This window comes from Hemiscyllium ocellatum, chromosome 35, assembly GCF_020745735.1.
Source record: "Hemiscyllium ocellatum isolate sHemOce1 chromosome 35, sHemOce1.pat.X.cur, whole genome shotgun sequence".
Classification (NCBI taxonomy): Eukaryota; Metazoa; Chordata; class Chondrichthyes; order Orectolobiformes; family Hemiscylliidae; genus Hemiscyllium; species Hemiscyllium ocellatum.
This window is the reverse complement of record NC_083435.1, coordinates 40,688,063-40,707,399: the sequence shown is the minus strand read 5'-3', so window position 1 is coordinate 40,707,399 and position 19,337 is coordinate 40,688,063. Positions and strand designations below refer to the sequence as shown.

The 19,337-nt window shown below is 45.0% G+C and overlaps 1 pseudogene; it reads right to left on the bottom strand.

Annotated features, from left to right (window-relative positions):
- The window catches only part of LOC132832648 (zinc finger protein 271-like), a 63,009-nt pseudogene that overhangs the window by 26,240 nt on the left and 17,432 nt on the right, over window positions 1-19,337 (bottom strand).

The window sequence follows — 19,337 nt, the reverse complement described above, 5'->3', positions numbered from 1 at the left end:
GGGTATTCTGAACTAGTATTTTAACAAACCAAGATATTTGGGGCAGCATGGTGGCTCAGTGGTTAGCCCTGCTGCCTCACAGCGCCAGGGACCCAGGTTCAATTCCCACCTCGGGCAACTGTCTGTGTGGACATTCTCCCTGTGTCTGTGTGGGTTTCTTCCGCAGTCCAAAGATGGACAGGTTGGGTGAACTGGCCATGCTAAATTGCCCATAGTGTTAGGTGCAGGGGTAAATGTAGGGAACTGGGTCTGGGTGGGTTGCTGTGGACTTGTTGGGTCAAACGGCCTGTTTCCACATTGAATCTACTCTAACATTTTCACTATGGCATAATTTACATTGAAACTTCCTTTGTCAAGTATTAGTACAACCTTAATGTCAGCACCTCTCGTTTTTTTCCCCGCATCCTCTCGATGAATTTACACTTATAAAAAAGAAGAAAACCATCTCAGCAGACCAAACGGCACCGCAGTCCATGCTACTCCTTCCCCCAGAGGAAAGACTCACCAAGTTGAGCCCTTAGCCCAGAAACAGAGTCCCACAGCAAACACCCAGACAAAGCCTCCCCAGCAGTCAACGTACTTCACTGCCGGGATCCGAGCGGACCAGCTCCGCTTTCTCCCCCTTTTCCCAGTGATGCCATGTTGTCCTAAACGTACTTCTAAGGGGAGGTGTGGGCAATCAGGTGATAACATTAAGTACCACCAAACTTTGTTTAGATGTTTTTCTTTGAAGTTCCTGATTTCAAACTTATTTAATGCTCCAGAGCCTCAAACCTCACCACTGGAGGATTTTAACCCCCTTTTACTGAGAGGTCTTTAACTCCCTTTTTCCCCAGTAATGCATGATTCCGAAAGCAAGCTCGTTCGCATGCAAGTGCATAAGTTACCTCAGAGATTCCGTCACTACAGAGTCCCAGGGGGACAAGGGGTTGACTAAGTGGTAGATTCAGGAGAGAAATCAAGGTAAATCTTATCTCGTGGGCCCATCCATCTCATGCAACCGGCACTCAGACTATTACTTACTGTCCACCTGGAAGCTCCATGTACGTTGGAATCCCACTGCTGCCACCAAATGTTAAGTTTATTTCCCCCCTGAAATCCTTACACACTTGATGCAACTGCAACATGGTAACTTCTGTAAATAAGCAAAATTTATTAACCATAATACAATACAAACCCTTTTGAGAAACCCTGAACACTCTTTGCTATGCTTGCAAGGCATGTCCAGGGAAGCTCTCTAGACAAAGGAAATGGTCCTTCCTTTACACAAAAGCTTTACATCGCAGTTAATAATGCCCACGAGACAACCCCCAAGCCATCCCCCTCACAGTCACATGCCATTCAAGGCAATGTATTGACCACATCACCTCTAGAAACAATGTAATGCAAATCATCTCTTAATGGTCAGATATGTTGCAATTTTTTTTTGTAGCTATAGGGGAGTAGTCAAATTCCAACTGTAATGTTCTTATTGATGTCTGAATAGGGGATGAAAATTGAACAGCTCTGAATGGCAAGGAAATGGCCATGTAAATGGCTTTGGATAATAGGAGATGATAATGTAATTTCTTACAATCTATCTGTAAAACAGAGGCATTCCACCCTAGCCTCGGGGTGTCCAATTTCCTGCAGATCAGCAGAGGAAAGTTAAATTCTTTATTTTTACAATAGGAGTAATATTTCTCTGGGATTGAGTCTCTGCATCAGATTGGAAAACAGTGAAAATTTGTTTTCTATATATGGATAGTTTATATTCTTTTGTACAATAAACATATTCTGTTCTAAATGAACATTTATCGTCAATATTTACATTGGAAAAGGGCAGGGAGAGTGAGAATATTGAGATACAGACTGCTAGATTAGATGGGATTGTGGTTGACAAAGAGGAGGTTTTAGCAATTTTGCAAGATCGGAAAAATTGCTGGGCCAGGTGGGATTTATCTTCGGATTCTCTGGGATGCCAAAGAGGAGATAGCAGAGACTTTGGCTTTGATCTTTAAGATATCATTTCAACAGGAGTAGTGCCAGAAGACTGGAGGATAGCAAACGTTGTTCCCTTGTTCAAGAAAGGGGGTTGGGACAACCCTGGTAATTAAGGCCGGTGAGCCTTACTTCAGTTCTGGGGTAAGGTGTTGGAAAGGTTATAAGAGATAGGATTTATAATCATCTGGAAAATAATAATTTGATTAGGGATAGTCAACACGATTTTATGAACAGTAGGTCATGCCTAACTAACCTTATTGAGTTCTTCAAGAACAGGAGAATACAGGCAAATGTAAAGCTGCTAATGTGGTGTATGTGGACTTCAGTAAGGCATTTGAAAAGATTCCACACAGTAGGCTATTGCACAAAATACGGAGGCATGGGATTGAGGGTGATTTAGCAAATTTGATCAGAAATTGGCTCGCTGAAAGAAGACAGAGGGTGGTGGTTGATGAGAAATGTTCATCCTGGAGCTCCGTTACCAGTGGTGTGCCGCAAGGATCTGTTTTGTGGCCGCTGCTGTTTGTCATTTTTATAACTGAACTTGATGTGGGTGTAGAAGAATGGGTTAGTAAAGGTGCGGAAGACACTTAGGTAGACAGTTGTGGATAGTGCCAAAGGATGTTGTGGGTTACAGAGGGACATAGATAAGATGCAGAGCTGGGCAGGGAAGTGGCAAATGGAGTTTAATGTGGAAAAGTGCGAGTAGTTCACTTCAGAAGAAATAACAAAAATGCAGAGTACTGGGCTAATGGTAAAGTTCTTGGCAGTGTAGATGAACAGCTCTCAGTGTCCAGGTGCATAAATCCCTGAAAGTTGCCACCCAGGTTGAAAGGGTTGTTAAGGTATATGGTGCATTGGTATTTATTGATAGGGGAATTGAATTTTGATGTCATGCTTCAGCTGTACAAGGCCATACCTGGAGTATTGCATACAATTCTGGTCACTGCGTTATAGAAGATGTGAAAGCTTTGGACAGGGTTCAGACTGAGATTTACTAGGAATTTGCCTGGTATGGAAGGAAGGTCTTATGAGGAAAGGCTGTGGAAAGTGAGGCTTTTTTCATTGGAGAGATGATGATTGAGAGGTGACTTAATCGAGATGCAAAAGATATTCAGAGGGTTAGATAGGGTGGACAGTTAGAGCCTTTTTCCTCGGATGGTGAAGGCTAACACGAGGGGACATAGCTTTAAATTGAGGGGTGATAGGTTTAGGTGACAGTTATCAGGAGTAGTTTCTTTACTCAGAGTAGGAGGGGCATGGAACACTCTGCCTGCAACAGTAGTAGACTCGCCGACATGAAGGGCATTTAAATGGTCATTGGACATACATATGGATAATAATGGAATGGTGTAGGTTAGATGGGCATCAGATTAATTTCACAGGCCAGTGCAATATCAAGGGCTGAAGGGCCTGTACTGTGCTGTAATGTTCTACATTCTAACATCTACAGCCTCAAGAGAACATGCTTCAGTTACTAAACATCACATTAACTCACTGATAAAAATTAAACATGATCATAAGAACATAAGAACTAGGAGCAGAAGCAGGCTATTCTCCTGCTCCGCCATTTAATACAACCTTGGCTGATCACAACTTCACTTTCCTGCCTGCTGTCCACAACCTTCAACCCATTACTCATGGAATATGTCGATTTCCTCAATGTCTGGAACCACCGCAGTCTGGGGCCATAAATTCCAGAGATTCACATCCTCATCTAGATTTTAGATCCGCTACCTCTTATTCTAAAATTATGACCTCTTGTTCTCGATAATAGATTGCCCTTTTATTCTTCCACCCAAAATAGATGACCTCACATTTATCCAGGTTAAAACCTTAATCTGCCACCTAACATATCCCTATCAACTTATAGATTTCTTATTTCTTCATTGCAACTGACTTTCCCTTATATTTTATTGTCATCTGGAAATCTGGCTACCTTCTACCTCCGCATCCCAGTTATTAATATAGATTGTAAATATTTGGGGCCCAAGAATGGAAGATGATGGCACTCCGCTATTTACAACTCGCCAACCGAAAAAAGACCCATTTATCCTGAAGGCTTTCTGTTAGCCAATCCTCTAAGTTAATAAGTACCCCCCAACTCCATGTGATCTTACCTTGTCTTAACCTTTTGTGTAGCACCTTATCAAATGCCTTCTGGAAGTCTAGATACATAACAGCTATCAGACCCTGCCATGATCAACTTTACTCATTACATCGTCAAAGAATTCTAGCAAATTTGTCAAATGTCTTTTCGCCTTCATAAAACCATGCTGACTTGGACATATTTTGACTTACCAAATATTCTATTTAATTTCCTCAATGATGGATTCCAACAATTTCCCAATGACAGATGTTAAACTAACTGATCTATCATTTCTGATTTTCTGCCACCCTCCCTTTTTGAATAAGTTCGTTATATTAGCATTCTTCCAATCCACAGGAATCTTCTCTGCATCCATGATATTACAGAATATTATAACCAATGCATCCACTGTCTCTGTTGCCACTTCCTTTAAGACCCTGGGATGTAGGTCATCAGACCTGAGGACATGTCTGTCTTTAATCCCAAACGTTTGTACAGGACTTTCTCCCAAGCGATGATGATTGTTTTTATGTCCATCATGTTTTTAATTTCTGCATTACTTGTAACCATTAGAATGGTTTCAATGTGCTCCATCATGAAAACTGAAGCAAAATACTGAGTTAACATTTCTGCCATATCTGTGTTCCCCACTATTAACTACCATTAGGTCCATTCCCCCTACAACCTACCATCCACTCCCAGCACTTTCCCTTGCCATTGCAAGAATTATAATACCTGCACCCACACCTCTCTTCCTCCGCCCCCCCCAACCTCTATCCAAGGCCCCGAAGAAACTTTCCACATCTGGCAGAGATTTTCCTGCACCTCCACACATCATCTACTATGTCCGTTGCTCTCAATGTGGTCGCCTTTACATTGAGGTAAAAACAAGGACTGTAGATGCTGGAAACCAGATTCTACATTAGAATGGTGCTGGAAAAGCACAGCAGGTCAGGCAGCATCAGAGGAGCAGGAAAAAAAATCGACGTTTCAGGCAAAAGCCCTTCATTAGGAATATAGGCAGAGTGCCTGCAGGTGGAGAGATAAATGAGGGGAGGGTGGAAGTGGAGAGAAAGTTGCATAGAGTACAATAGGTGAATAGGGCGGGGATGAAGGTGATAGGTCAGAGAGGAGGGTGAAGTGGATAGGTGGAAAGGAAGATAGGCAGGTAGGACAAGTCATGGGGACAGTGCTGGGCTGGAGATGATGGTTTGGTGATGGGGTCATGGTCAAGGGGCGGTAGGAGGAGGTGTCTTCGAATTGGCATCTGGCTTCAGCGGTGTAGAGGTCAGTGTGCAGGACCACCACTGCACCCCCGTTATCTGCTGGCTTGATGGTGAGGTCAGGATTGGATCAGAGGAGGTGGAGGGCTGCGTGTTGTGAGGGTGAGAGGTTGGAGTGAGGGAGGGTGGTAGACAGGTTGAGGCTGTTAATATCCCGGCAGCAGTTGGAATGAAGAGGTCGAGGGCGGGTAATAGGCCAGCACGGGGTGTCCAGGTGGATGGAGTGTGTTGGAAGCAGGCAAAGGGGTCCTGGGAAGATAGGCGGGAGTCCTGATTGTAAAAGTAAGCTCGGAGGCAGGGGTAGTGGAAGGAGTGTTCGAATTCATGACGTGCATTAAATTCATTGATGCGTGGGCGGAGGGGGATGAAGGTGAGTCATTTTCTGAGGACTGATTGTTCATCCTCAGTGAGGGAGAGGTCTGGGGGGTTGCTGAAAACTCGGTAGGGCTGGGAGCTGGAATCTGGTGTAGGTGTGGAGTGGGGGTGGAGCCTGTAACTGGAGTGGGTGCGGTGGTGGTGGGGGGGGAAAATGAGGGTGGAGTCATGAGCAGGGGTGGTGTTCCCCTCAGGGTTCTGGGGGGCGGGGATGGTGACAGTGGGATCTGCAGGGTGTGTGTCAGCAGAATGCAGGTGAGTGGCGTTGGTGGGGGCGGAAGTGGTGGCAAACATGGCCGTTGGAGGGGGGGGGGGGCGTAGTCAGAGAAGCACAAGTCACTCAGGAGAGACAGAACACCAACTTGCGGACTGTTTCGGAGACCATCTCTGGGACACATGCACTGAACATCCCACCGCCCCCATGGTTGAACACTTCAACTCCCCCTCCCACTCCAAAGACATGCAAGTCCTGGGCTTCCTCCGCTGCCAGATTCCAGCCACTCGATGCCTGGAAGAAGAATGCCTCACCTTCTGCTTTGGGACCCAGCAACCACACGGGATCAGTGTTATTCACCAGCTTCCTCATCTCCCCTCCCGCCCACCTTATCGCAGATCCAACCCTCCAACTCAGCACTGCCTTCTTGAACTGTCCTACCTGTCCACTTCTTTCCCAACTATCTGTTCCACCCTTCACTCTGACCTATCACCATTACCTCCCACTTCCATCTACCAATCGCATTCCCAGCTACCTTTCCCCCAGTTCCACCCCCCCTCCCTCCCACTTATCTCTCAACTCCCTTGAGTCTCCCCCACATTTCTGATGAAGAGCTTAGGCTCAAAACGTCGAATCTCCTACTCCTCGGTTGCTGCCTGACTGGCTGTGCTTTTCCAGCACCACACTTTCTGACTCTTCCTCTAAAGGGACCAACATTCATTTTGGCTACTCTCTTCCTATTCATATGCTAACAGAAGGCTTTGCCCTCAGTTTTTGTTTTTTGTGTAAGTTTTCTTTCATACTGTGCCTTTGCTCTTCTCATTTCATTTTTCACACCCACAAGCACTTCCATCTGAAAGGACAAGGGCAGCAGATACATGGGAACACCACAGTCTTAAAGTTCCCCTCCAAGCCACTCACCATCCTGACTTGGAAATATATCGCCGTTTCTTCACTGTCGCTGGGTCAATATCCTGGAATTCCCTCCCTAATGGCATGGTGGGTCAACCCACAGCAGGTGGACTACAGCAGAACAAGGCAGCTCACCAGCATCTTCTCAGGTGCAACTAGGGACTGGCAATAAATACTGGCCAGCCCACATTCCACAAAATGAATAAATTTTTAAAAATTACACTTTTAGGAACACTTTGTTATTAAACTTGTCATGCTATGTTCTCCCTTTCATCGAGGATTCTTTACAATATCATTAATTTACCCCACCTCATTAAACAATATGAAATCCAAAATAGCTGGCCCCCTGGTTCTCCAACATAATGCTCCAAAAAATAAATCTCCAATACACACTATGAATTCATCCAACAGGCTACCCTTGCCAATTTGATTAATCTAGACTCCATGCATATTAAAATCATTTACGATGATTGTTGTACATTTCTCACAAGCCTTCAGTATTTCCTGGTTTATACTGTGTCCTTTTGTGAAACTACTGTTCATGGATCTGTAGACTACTCCCACCAGGGACTTATTTGTTCCTAGACTGATCCTATGGCTTGATCTCCGGTATTAAAATAATTTCTCAACACAGCATTAATCTCTTCCTTTACTAACAAATGTAAACCTCCTCATTTTCCTTTCTCTCTATCGCTCCCTCGGATCTTCAACTACCAGTTCTGGTCTCCCTACAATTACGTTTCAGGAACTGTCACCAAATCATACCCGTTTGTCTCACTTTGCACTGTGAGTTCATTAGTTTTATTCAGATTCAAGGTCTTAGATTTGTCCTATCATTAATGATTATTTGTTGCAATATAATGTTTACATGGTCTGTTCAATGTTCCTCCAAAGCTGCAGGCACCATGGCTCAGTGATCGGTGTCAGCACACCAATCATGGGACAGACCTCCAGCCTTCCATTTTTTGGAAACAATCAGCCTCATCACTAACCTACACTCCTAATTTTTAAATCTTCCATACAACTGAACCCTCTCCCCAATATTTAGCTTAAAGTCCTAGTTATACGATTCACCAGGTCTCCATGCCTACCATGATTCAAGTGGAGCCCATCCCAACAGAACAGCTCCTTGCCCAGTTGTGGAGCCAAGGTCCATGAATTCAAATCCATTTATCCTGCACCAAACTTTGAATTACACATTTACCTCATTCATCTTATTGACCTTGTACCAAAGAGCTCTTGGCTCAGGTAGCCATCCAGAAATTATTACCTTTGCAGTTCTGCTTTGTAATTTAGCAATTGGATGCTCATATTTTGTCAGCAGAACCTTTTTCACCATCCTACCAGCCCCTGATTGGTTCTCTCTTCTGTGGATCCACTTAATTTATCCCACAATCCACCTGATGGTACTGACCCCAGCTGATTGTACATCAGAGGGACGATGTACATTTGTCTTTTCTCCCTTTGCTTAAATGATTCCTTATACTATTGTGCTATGGTCAGATTGCTCATCCTCTCAACAGACCACTCACTCATCTAGACAGAGTGCAAGAAACCCCAACCTGTTGGACAAGGATAAGGACTGAGTCTCCTTAAGTGCTACCTCCTGGAAATCTCTACTTGCCTCATTCATAGTCACACCCTGAACCTATGACCAAATTGGGGCAATCAACAGATGTGACATCCTCCTGAAACACAATGTCCAGATGCATCTCCCCCTCTCCGATTCATCGCAGTGTCTGAAACCCAGACTCCAGCTCATCAATTCTGATTGCTTGGTGGAAATCCAATCAATACTTGCTAGATATGATCATTATGAACCACAATTGGGTTCACCCACTCCTACATGTTGCAACTACAACTCATTTTCAGGCCCTGTTTCCTTATTTTACTGAATTGGATTTCCATTTGTTTCTTAATTTACTACAGATCTTTAGTTTCCAATCTGGATATATATTTTTTCCTGCTTGGCTTCAATCTGAAAGCTAGTCCAGAATAGGTAGCAGATAGAAATACTCACCTCCCAATCACTTTCATTGATGTCCCCATGGCAGGTTCACTCAGTGCATATCCCAGCTCTCAGACCTTAACTCTGTCCGAGCCCCCACTGATCTATGCAAGGAGTTTGGAAAACAACATCTACCATCACATCACTGAAATCTCACCTTTTAGCGAACACTCAAGTTCCACACCTTTGTAGTTTGCACTCTATGATCAAGTGGGATTACATTCAGGAACCTGACTCACCAAGTATTACTATCAGCTGGGGTCAGGACCATCAGGTGGATCGTGGGATAAATTAAGTGGATCCACGCAGGAGAGAACCAATCAGGGGCAGGTTCTGATTCTGGCATTTCCAAACCGCAAACGGGAGGTTTTTTTTGCCTTTCTTTTAAGAGAAGAAGTCTAAAGATCCTGGGTACAGTCTCTGTAGAGATTCAAAACTCTGTTTCCTTTGCCATAAGGCGCAGACAGTCCTTCTCCCCAGTGCCCGACTCCGCGCGCACGCTGCCCCATGTGACAGTTGCTCGAGCTCGCGCGCTCTCAGGTTTGAACTCCCGGACGTTTGGCGCCAACCGCCGCTGCGTGGATGAGAACGACAATTCCCGTCAGGTACCGCAGGATGGCTCCCCGTTCTGATCTGCTGTCCCTCACTACGCAGGCGTGGGTCCCATATTATGCATCATGGGTAATGTAGTTCGGAGCGGGGCTGTGAACGGTTTGGATGAGTTGAGCTGAGTCCCTGAGGGGGTTTTAAACAACCTCAGTGAAGGGGGAGCTTTCTGGGCTTGGGGCTGTAATTCAGTCACGTTTGAGGAGATGGCCTGTCCCTCCCTTCGTCAAACACATCCAGAGAAAATCTCTCCAACATTTTCTCACCTAGATGTGAGTTTTTGCTCCAATGTCCGAGATATTTCTGGAGATGTTGGGTTCTCACAAGATTTTGGGACATTTCTGATAAAGTTTGACCTCTATTAGAGATATTAATATAAAACATTTTGACACTAATTACAGGAATATTTTTGTGAGGACAGAGTTGAAATGTGTATTATTTTGTGTGAAACCTGCTCTAATGGTCACTGTGATGTGGAAGTTGTGGGCACAGCTTTTGAAGAAACAAAGTCTGGCGCTGGAAAAGCACAGCAGGTCAGGCAGCATCCCAGGAGCAGGAGAATCCACGTTTTGGGCATATTCCCTTCATCAGGAATGACACTTCACCTAACGAAGGAGTAGCACTTCCAAAAATCCTGATTTTAAATAAACCCGGTGTGGTGTGACTTCTGTCTCTATGGAGAGTGCAGTCTATTACACAGCTCATGGCGAACTATTGTCGTTTATTATTCAGATTCTGTTATTTTCAATGTTGGTAAATTATTTTTGCCTTCTGTTTTTAGGCTAATTTCTCAGGGACGAGTATGATGGTTACATCTGGGCTCCTCGAATGGTGAGTCTGTTGTTAACCAAATTGAAAATTAATTACTCAAAATATTAATGTGTGTAGTGTCTATTTATCTCTCCTCCAGATCGGGCACCTCATTATAGGGCTGTGAACTGACATTATTGGCAGAGTTGTTCTTTACTGCAAATAAATCATACACTCATCCTGTGGATAACACCAAGTCAGTTCTGTAGGCCACACTGTCTCCTAGAGTATAACAACCACAGGTCATCCCAGCTGCTCCCATTCTCAATGTGTACCAAAAGGTTAACCATATGATCTTCACAAATTCCCACCATCGCCTTTCTCCTGATTCATTCTCTAACACTTCCCCTTTGGAGTGATGATTTCCTCTGAACTGATTTCCTCTGAACTGATTTCCTGAATGGATATGCTTTTGGTCAAGTCAGTGATTTCTTTTGACCCTTCTCCTCGTCCACGAGAATGTGTTCAAACTGATGTCACATGAACATGCTCTCTCACACTCGCATGCCCTTGCACTTAAGTCTATGGGGTGAATCTGCTTTGCAAATTATAATTGCAGACACATTCTACCTTGTTCATAAAAGTGCACAATCTGCAGGCAGTCAATCCATGTAGATTAAATTAGATTCCCTACAGTGTGGAAACAGGCCATCTGGCCCAACAAATCCACACTGACCCTCCAAAGAGTAACCCACCCAGACCCATTCCCCTACCCTATATTTACCCCTGACTAATGCACCTAACACTCTGGGCAATTTAGCATGGCCAATTCACCAGGCCTGCACATCTTTGGATTGTGGGAGGAAACCGGAGCACCCGGAAGAAACCCACGCAGACGCAGGGAGAATGTACAAACTCCACACAGACAGTTGCCCGAGGGTGGAATTGAACCCGGCTCCGAGGCAGCACTGCAAACCACAGAGCCACTGCGCAGCCCACACTGTAATATTTTATAAATTCCTACTTTGGAAATAGAATCAGTCTGGCTCAAGATTGGGATACAGACTCTAACCACACACTTTTTTAATGCACTTTCTGAGCTGAGATGTCACCTTTTTTTATAAAACCTTGTTACCTTGAGAGTATGACTGGAAAGAGATTCTGGAATTTACGTATTAGTGAATCGAAGCCTATAAGTCTTTCTAAACGATGAAAGACTTAACAGCGATCTAGATTTCTTCAATAAATCGTTTCGGTTGCATGACACTGACACTGAGATCTTTAACCATAAATTTGGTCTTATGGTCCTGCTCCACAAACACCTGATGAAGGAGCAGCGCTTCGAAAGCTAGTCCTTCTAAATAAACCTGTTGTATTATAACTTGGTGTTGTGTGTTTTTTTTTAACTTTTGAATGCTGTATACATTCAAGGATACGCATCCCACATTGGTGTTTTTAGTTTTTAGCCTCTGACGATGAAAAATGCCTTTGCTACTGTAGAAATCTGCCAAACATTTAGTTGGGAAACTAAGCACCTGCAATGTGAGGTTTTATTCAGATGGAAAGATAACAAGTGTATATTCCCGCATGATCAGTCCAAGTTTCAGGAAACTCATGTTGCTCCAGAAATATTTGGATTGACTGTGAGAGACGTCAATCAGAGAGTCCACCCACTCTGCCTATTGTCTCCTCTTCCTCTTCCAGAGCTGGTTCACTTCCTATAGGACTGAAAACCAAGTGAAGAGATGGTGAGTGAAGGAGCAGCTTTTATACAAATTGTATCCCATAATATCCACACCAATCTTCAGGCAGCCTGACTATATTGTGTGCAGTCAGTGATGGAAATGTCCCTCATGCTGTTTGAGAAGATCCAACTGATGCTGTTTATTTGATGCTTTGTGCTGAACTGTTTGACTGGAGCTGTGTGTTGGAAATTGTGTTTATTGGAAGCATTTCCCTCTGATTTTCAGGCTGAGTTTTGTTGTTGGCTTATTCCTGAATATGAAAAGGTAAAGTATCATTATCTGGGAGGTTGAGTGTCTCTGAGAATTTTTACTAATATCCTTTTGTTGAGTCCTGTGTGGGGGTGTTGGGAACTGGTTATTATCCTTTGGGCTGGGAATTTAATTAATTGAAAAACAAGAGGGGAGAATGGCCAGACCAGATGTCTCTCACAACCTATCCAAATTTTATTGGAGGATTTGAAGTAGTCTTCTGGATTATTGTCTGTACCTGTAACAGAAAACAGGAGGCGGAACCTATCAACAAAGACAGCATACTTAAACTACTGGACTTATGCCTCACTACACACTTTACATTCAACAATCAAATATACGAACAAATCAACGGAACACCCATGGGATCACCAATCTCGGGACTCATAGCAGAGGCAGTTATGCAAAGGTTAGAACAAACAGCCCTACCACAAATTCAACCCAAACTCTGGGTCAGATCTGTCAATGACACTTTCGTAATCATCAAAAACACGGAAATAGAAAAAACACACCGGATCATTAACGCCACACTCACAGGCATCTGATTCACGAGAGAAGTAGAAAAGGACAGCCAACTCCCATTCCTAGACGTGATAGTACAGAGAACACCGAACGGAGAATTCACCACAAGGGTACACAGGAAAACAACACACACAGACCAAGTCCTAAACTATGAAAGTAACCACCCCAACACACACAAACGAAGCTGCATCAGGACACTATTCAAAAGAGCTACAACACACTGCAGTACACCAGAACTGCGAAAAGAGGAAGAGGAACACCTATACAAGGTATTCGCCAAAAACGGATACCCGCGCAACTTTATCAACAGATGCCTAAAAGATAGACCACGGAACGAGAACATGCCACAACCAAAAGGACTAGCCACACTACCATACATCAGGAGCGTTTCAGAACTGACAGCCCCCTAGGACTCATCACGGCACACAAACCAACAGCCACGCTCAAACAACAACTTACTAGAACACTAAAGGAGTTGCCATGGGCACCCGCATGGGCCCCAGCTATGCCTGCCTCTTTGTAGGATATGTGGAACAGTCCATCTTCCGCAACTACACTGGCACCACCCCCCACCTTTTCCTCCGCTACATCGATGACTGTATCGGCGCTGCCTCGTGCTCCCACGAGGAGGTTGAACAGTTCATCAACTTTACTAACACCTTCCATCCCGACCTGAAATTCACCTGGACTGTCTCAGACTCCTCCCTCCCCTTCCTAGACCTTTCCATTTCTATCTCGGGCGACCGACTCAACACAGACATCTATTATAAACCGACTGACTCCCACAGCTACCTGGACTACACCTCCTCCCACCCTGCCCCCTGTAAAAACGCCATCCCATATTCCCAATTCCTTCGTCTCCGCCGCATCTGCTCCCAGGAGGACCAATTCCAACACCGCACAACCCAGATGGCCTCCTTCTTCAAGGACCGCAGATTCCCCCCAGACGTGATCGACGATGCCCTCCACCGCATCTCCTCCACTTCCCGCTCCTCCGCCCTTGAGCCCCGCTCCTCCAACCGCCACCAAGACAGAACCCCACTGGTTCTCACCTACCACCCCACCAACCTGCGCATACAACGTATTATCCGCCGCCATTTCCGCCACCTCCAAACGGACCCCACCACCAAGGATATATTTCCCTCCCCTCCCCTATCAGCGTTCCACAAGGACCACTCCCTTCGTGACTCCCTTGTCAGATCCACACCCCCCACCAACCCAACCTCCACCCCCGGCACCTTCCCCTGCAACCGCAGGAAATGTAAAACTTGCGCCCACACCTCCACACTCACTTCCCTCCAAGGCCCCAAGGGATCCTTCCATATCCGCCACAAGTTCACCTGTACCTCCACACACATCATCTATTGCATCCGCTGCACCCGATGTGGCCTCCTCTATATTGGTGAGACAGGCCGCTTACTTGCGGAACGCTTCAGAGAACACCTCTGGGCCGCCCGAACCAACCAACCCAATCACCCCGTGGCTCAACACTTTAACTCCCCCTCCCACTCCACCGAGGACATGCAGGTCCTTGGACTCCTCCACCGGCAGAACACAACTACACGACGGCTGGAGGAGGAGCGCCTCATCTTCCGCCTGGGAACCCTCCAACCACAAGGTATGAATTCAGATTTCTCCAGCTTCCTCATTTCCCCTCCCCCCACCTTGTCTCAGTCGGTTCCCTCAACTCAGCACCGCCCTCCTAACCTGCAATCCTCTTCCTGACCTCTCCGCCCCCACCCCACTCCGGCCTATCACCCTCACCTTGACCTCCTTCCACCTATCCCACCTCCATCGCCCCTCCCCCTAGTCCCTCCTCCCTACCTTTTATCTCAGCCGGCTTGGCTCTCTCTCTCTTATTCCTGATGAAGGGCTTATGCTCGAAACGTCGAATTCTCTATTCCTGAGATGCTGCCTAACCTGCTGTGCTTTGACCAGCAACACATTTGCAGCAAAGGAGCCAATACCCAACATGAGCAAAACTAATGTAGTTTATAAAATACCTGCAAGGACTGCACAAAACACTATATAGGACAAACAGGAAGATAGCTAACAATCCGCATACATGAACACCAACTAGCCATGAAACGACACGACCAGCTATCCCTAGTAGCCACACACTCAGACAACAAGCAACATGAATTCGACTGGGAAAACACTACTATCATAGGCAAGCCAGACAGAGAACAGCCAGGGAATTCCTAGAGGCATGGCATTCATCCACAAATTCCATCAACAGACACATCGACCTGGACCCAATATACCAATCACTACAGCAGACAGCTGAAACTGACACCCGGAAGCGGCAAGGACAGACCACTACAAATGCCGGAAGAAACATCAAAGAAGCGCTTCGCAGGAGGCTCCACAGCACTGATGATGTCTCCTAGCCAGGGGACGAAACGTTTGCAACAAAAACTTCCAGCTCGGCGAACAGAACCACTACAACAAGCACCCGAGCTACAAATCTTCGCACAAACTTTGTCTGTATCTGTTCACGATAGTTTCACGCTATCTGTGAGCTGACAGCTCTTTGAACCTTCACTATTTAACAGTTACTGTCCACTTACCTGCATGACATTCAGCAAGCTAAGACCACCTAGGGCTGAAAATGTGTTGCTGGAAATACGTGGCAGGTCAGGCAGCATCCAAGGAACAGGAGAATTGACAGTTTGGGCATAAGCCCTTCTTCACCCAGGACCACCTAGACCAAACAGACCACTTGATTAGCACCCATACAATATCTGCGCTGAAAATGTGTTGCTGAAAAAGCGCAGCAGGTCAGGCAGCATCCAAGGAACAGGAAATTCGACGTTTCAGGCATAAGCCCTTCATCAGGAATTTCCAATATCTTCAACATTAATTAATTTCACACCAACAGTAGCAGCTATGTATACCAACTACAAGATGCACTAGAACATCTCATCAAGGTTCCTTCCAAACACACAACTTCTACCAGTTACACATTTATAATTGCATTCGGGGCATGAAGATAACCAAGAAACAGCAGGCCCATTAGAGATGGGAAATGCAGTCTGGAGCCAGATGATGTTTTTGAGGTTTTTTTTTTATTTATTAGCAAATTTTTTTTAACTTTACAAACATGAAATATTTTTTAAAAATTAATAACAAATACCAGTATAATTAAAAGAAAAAAAGCACAAATTACATTACAACGACTAACCACTACCTACTAATCAAATTCTAATACTGTGCAAAGCAACACCACACAAAAAAGAAAGAAATGCATAAAAAAACCCACAAAATACAGAATAGCTATGATCAACACAAAGCTCCCAAACAAAGGAACGGGAGCATTGTGTATATATACCCATATTAACTTGGGAGACCCCCTCCAAGGCCCAGGGCTTGATAAATTTAATCATCCTGGATAAACAAACGCCCTAGTTAAGATAACTGACAAATCTATATCCAAATAACTCAAGTAGGGCTGCCATGTCTTATAAAAATTGTCTGTTGTGTGGTGCACTATGTTTGTAAAAAAAAAGTCCAAGGGAATGTGCTCCATAATTAATTTCTGCCATCCCAGCAAGCCTGGCGGATTCTTAGACACCCAGTTCATCAGAATATACTTCCGTGAACAGAATGCAAGAATATTAAATAGTTTCTTCCCATGCCCGTCTAAAGGTGGTAAATTCGGTAAACCTAAAAAGAGAGATATCGGGTCTACTTTGACTTCAGTCCTCAATACCCTCCCTTTCTCTCCCACCACAGCGCTCCAATAAACACGCAGCCTGTGACATGTCCGGAAGCAATGGGTAAGAGTACCTACATTTATTTTACATTTGGGGCACACTGAAGATGCCCCTTTTTAAAACTTCGTCAGACAGTCTGGTACCAGATGAGCCCTGTGCAGAACCTTTAACTGCGTAGCACATGTCCTGTTACAGATTGAGATCTTTCGAGTATTCTCCCATATGTTTTCCGATGTTTCAGAAGAGATCTCCACTCCCAGCTCTTGCTCCCAGACCTCACATATCCAGTTAATATCCTGCCAGGCTTTACCACCCAGCGGACGATAGAGGGCACTAACCGAAAGGGTGCTTGTGGAACGTAGCAACAACTCTTTGTATCGGACTTATAGGGCTTAGTGAGAAGTGTAGTCTTCTTCTGGATGAAATCCTTAACCTGAAAAAAATGGAAAAGATCTCTGCTGGGCAACCCGTGTTTGCGGCTCAGTTGCTCAAAAGAAATTATAACCTCCCCATCAAACAAGTCTCCCAAATTGGAAACTCCTCTTGCTGCCCATAGTTTGAACCCTGAGTCCATCATCCCTGGTCGGAACCCTGGAATGTCAAGTATAGGTGTAAGTGGTGAAGTCTTGGATAAACAACCTTCACTCTGACGCATCGCCCTCCATGCCTTGACTGAACTAATGACAATGGGGTTCCGGCAATGGTCCATAACCGTCCTCATCTTATCCATGAACAACAGATTAATAAGAGGGCACGTTGCTTGGGAGGCCTTGATATCCAACCATATTGAGTTTGGATCGCCACCTACCCAATTACAGACAAAGGACAGCAGGGAACTCAATTGATACCTTCTGGTGTCTGGGAAATATATCCTCCCCCCTCCATGAGGCAACTGCAATTTAGTAAGTTTGATGAGGAGTCACCCATGATGCCAGACAAAGGAATCAAACCACCCCATAAGCTGCCGCAGTGTTGACCTGGGAAACATTATAGGGAGCATACGCATGGGATAAAGCAAATGAGGAAGAACATTCATCTTAATGAAAGATATTCAGCCCAGCCATGATTTTGGAAGAGCCTCCCATCTCTGGAGATCTCGCCTAATATTGTCAAGCAAGTGAGCAAAGTTAGTCCGAAATAACAGATCAAACCTGGGGGTAATAAAAAATGCCTAGGTATTGGAACCCTGCCTGTGACCACTTAAAAGGGGAACTTAGGGCCATCTTCAACTTCTGGCACATCCTTAAGGTTCCCCAAAGGCATAGCCTCCGATTTTGCAAAATTAATCTTATATCCTGAAATAGCCCCAAATGAATTATACATTGTATCAAATGGGTATGGAGGTCATCGGATTCGATAAAAACAGAAGGACATCATCCACGTACAGTGTAATCTTGTGTGCTCTCGATCCCACTTCCGGAGTGGTTATGTGAATGTTCTGACGAATGGCCTCTGCCAGCGGCTCTATCACCAACGTAAGCAAAAACGGTGAGAGGGGGCAGCCTTGCTGACTACCCTACCAATCATAAAATTCCCAGACCTCACCCGTTGGTGATGGCCGCGGGCAGAGAGTGGCAATATAAAACCTCCACCCACCTAGCAAAGACTCCACCCAACCCAAACTGTTCTAAGACATAAAAAAGATATGGCCATTCCACCCTGTCAAATGTTTTCTCTGCATCTAAGGAAATCACCAACCCCTGAATCTATTGTTGCTGACAAGTTTGGACCACATTCAGCAACCTTCCAATATTATTAGAGGACCTACGGCCCCTTATAAAGCCTGTCTGGTCCTCTTTAGTAATATGGGGCAACACCCTTTCTAATCTCAGCGCCAGGATCTTGGACAGAATCTTGAAGTCTGAATTTAATAGAGAGATGGGCCTGTATGAGGCGCAATCCTCAGGAACCTTCCCCTTCTTAAGAATTAGGGAAATATTAGCTTCTCTCAAAGATGGTGATAGGCGTTCATACATATAGGAGTGATTGTACGTCTCCAACATTGGCCCTGACAGAATCCCTATAAACTCCTTATAAAACTCACCCGGAAGACCATCAGGGCCAGGTGCTTTCCCACTCTGAAGTTGCCTAGCTGCCTTCTGTATTTCCTGAACTGTCAAGGGGGCATTAAGGAGAGAGGCCTGTTCCAAGGTTACCCCTGGGAGGTCCAGTTTCTTAAAAAAGGTCTCCATTTTAGCCCTCCTGTCCTCGCAACCTTCAGACCGATACAATTCAGAGTAAAAGCTCAGAAAAGCCTCATTAATCATTTTAGCATTGTATGTAAGGACCCCGGTGCTGTCTCTGATTGCAGTAATGGATTGGGGAACATGCTTTTTCCTAGTCAGGTACGCTAAGTACTTCCCTGGCCTATCCCCATATTCAAACAGACTTTGTCTAGCAAAAGCAAGTTCTGGCTTTGCGGTTTGTGTCAATATTGAATTCAAGGCAGCCCGGATGGCCGTGATCCACTGTAGATTAATCACCGAAGGCCGCGCACAATGTGCCACCTCAGTGGCTTTCAACCGCGTCTCAAGTAGACACTGCTGTTCCTTCTTCTGTCGTTTCTGGCTTGCCGAATAGGAAATAACTAGTCCCCTAGCAAAGGCCTTAGCAGTCTCCCATAGCATAGATGGAGTACTATGTCAAGAATTCCTTAAACTCCTTCAAAAAGTATTCGACAAATTTGGAATCCTTAAGGAGAAAAGGGTCCAAACGACAGTGCCGCAAACCTAGCCCCTCACTCTTGGCCTTAACCTCCAAATACACTGCTGCATGATCAAAGATAGGTATATTCCCAATTTTACAACCCATAATCAAATCCAGAAGGGCCAAGGGAGCTAGAAAGAGGTCAATCCTCATGTGACATTTATATGGGTTTGGGAAAA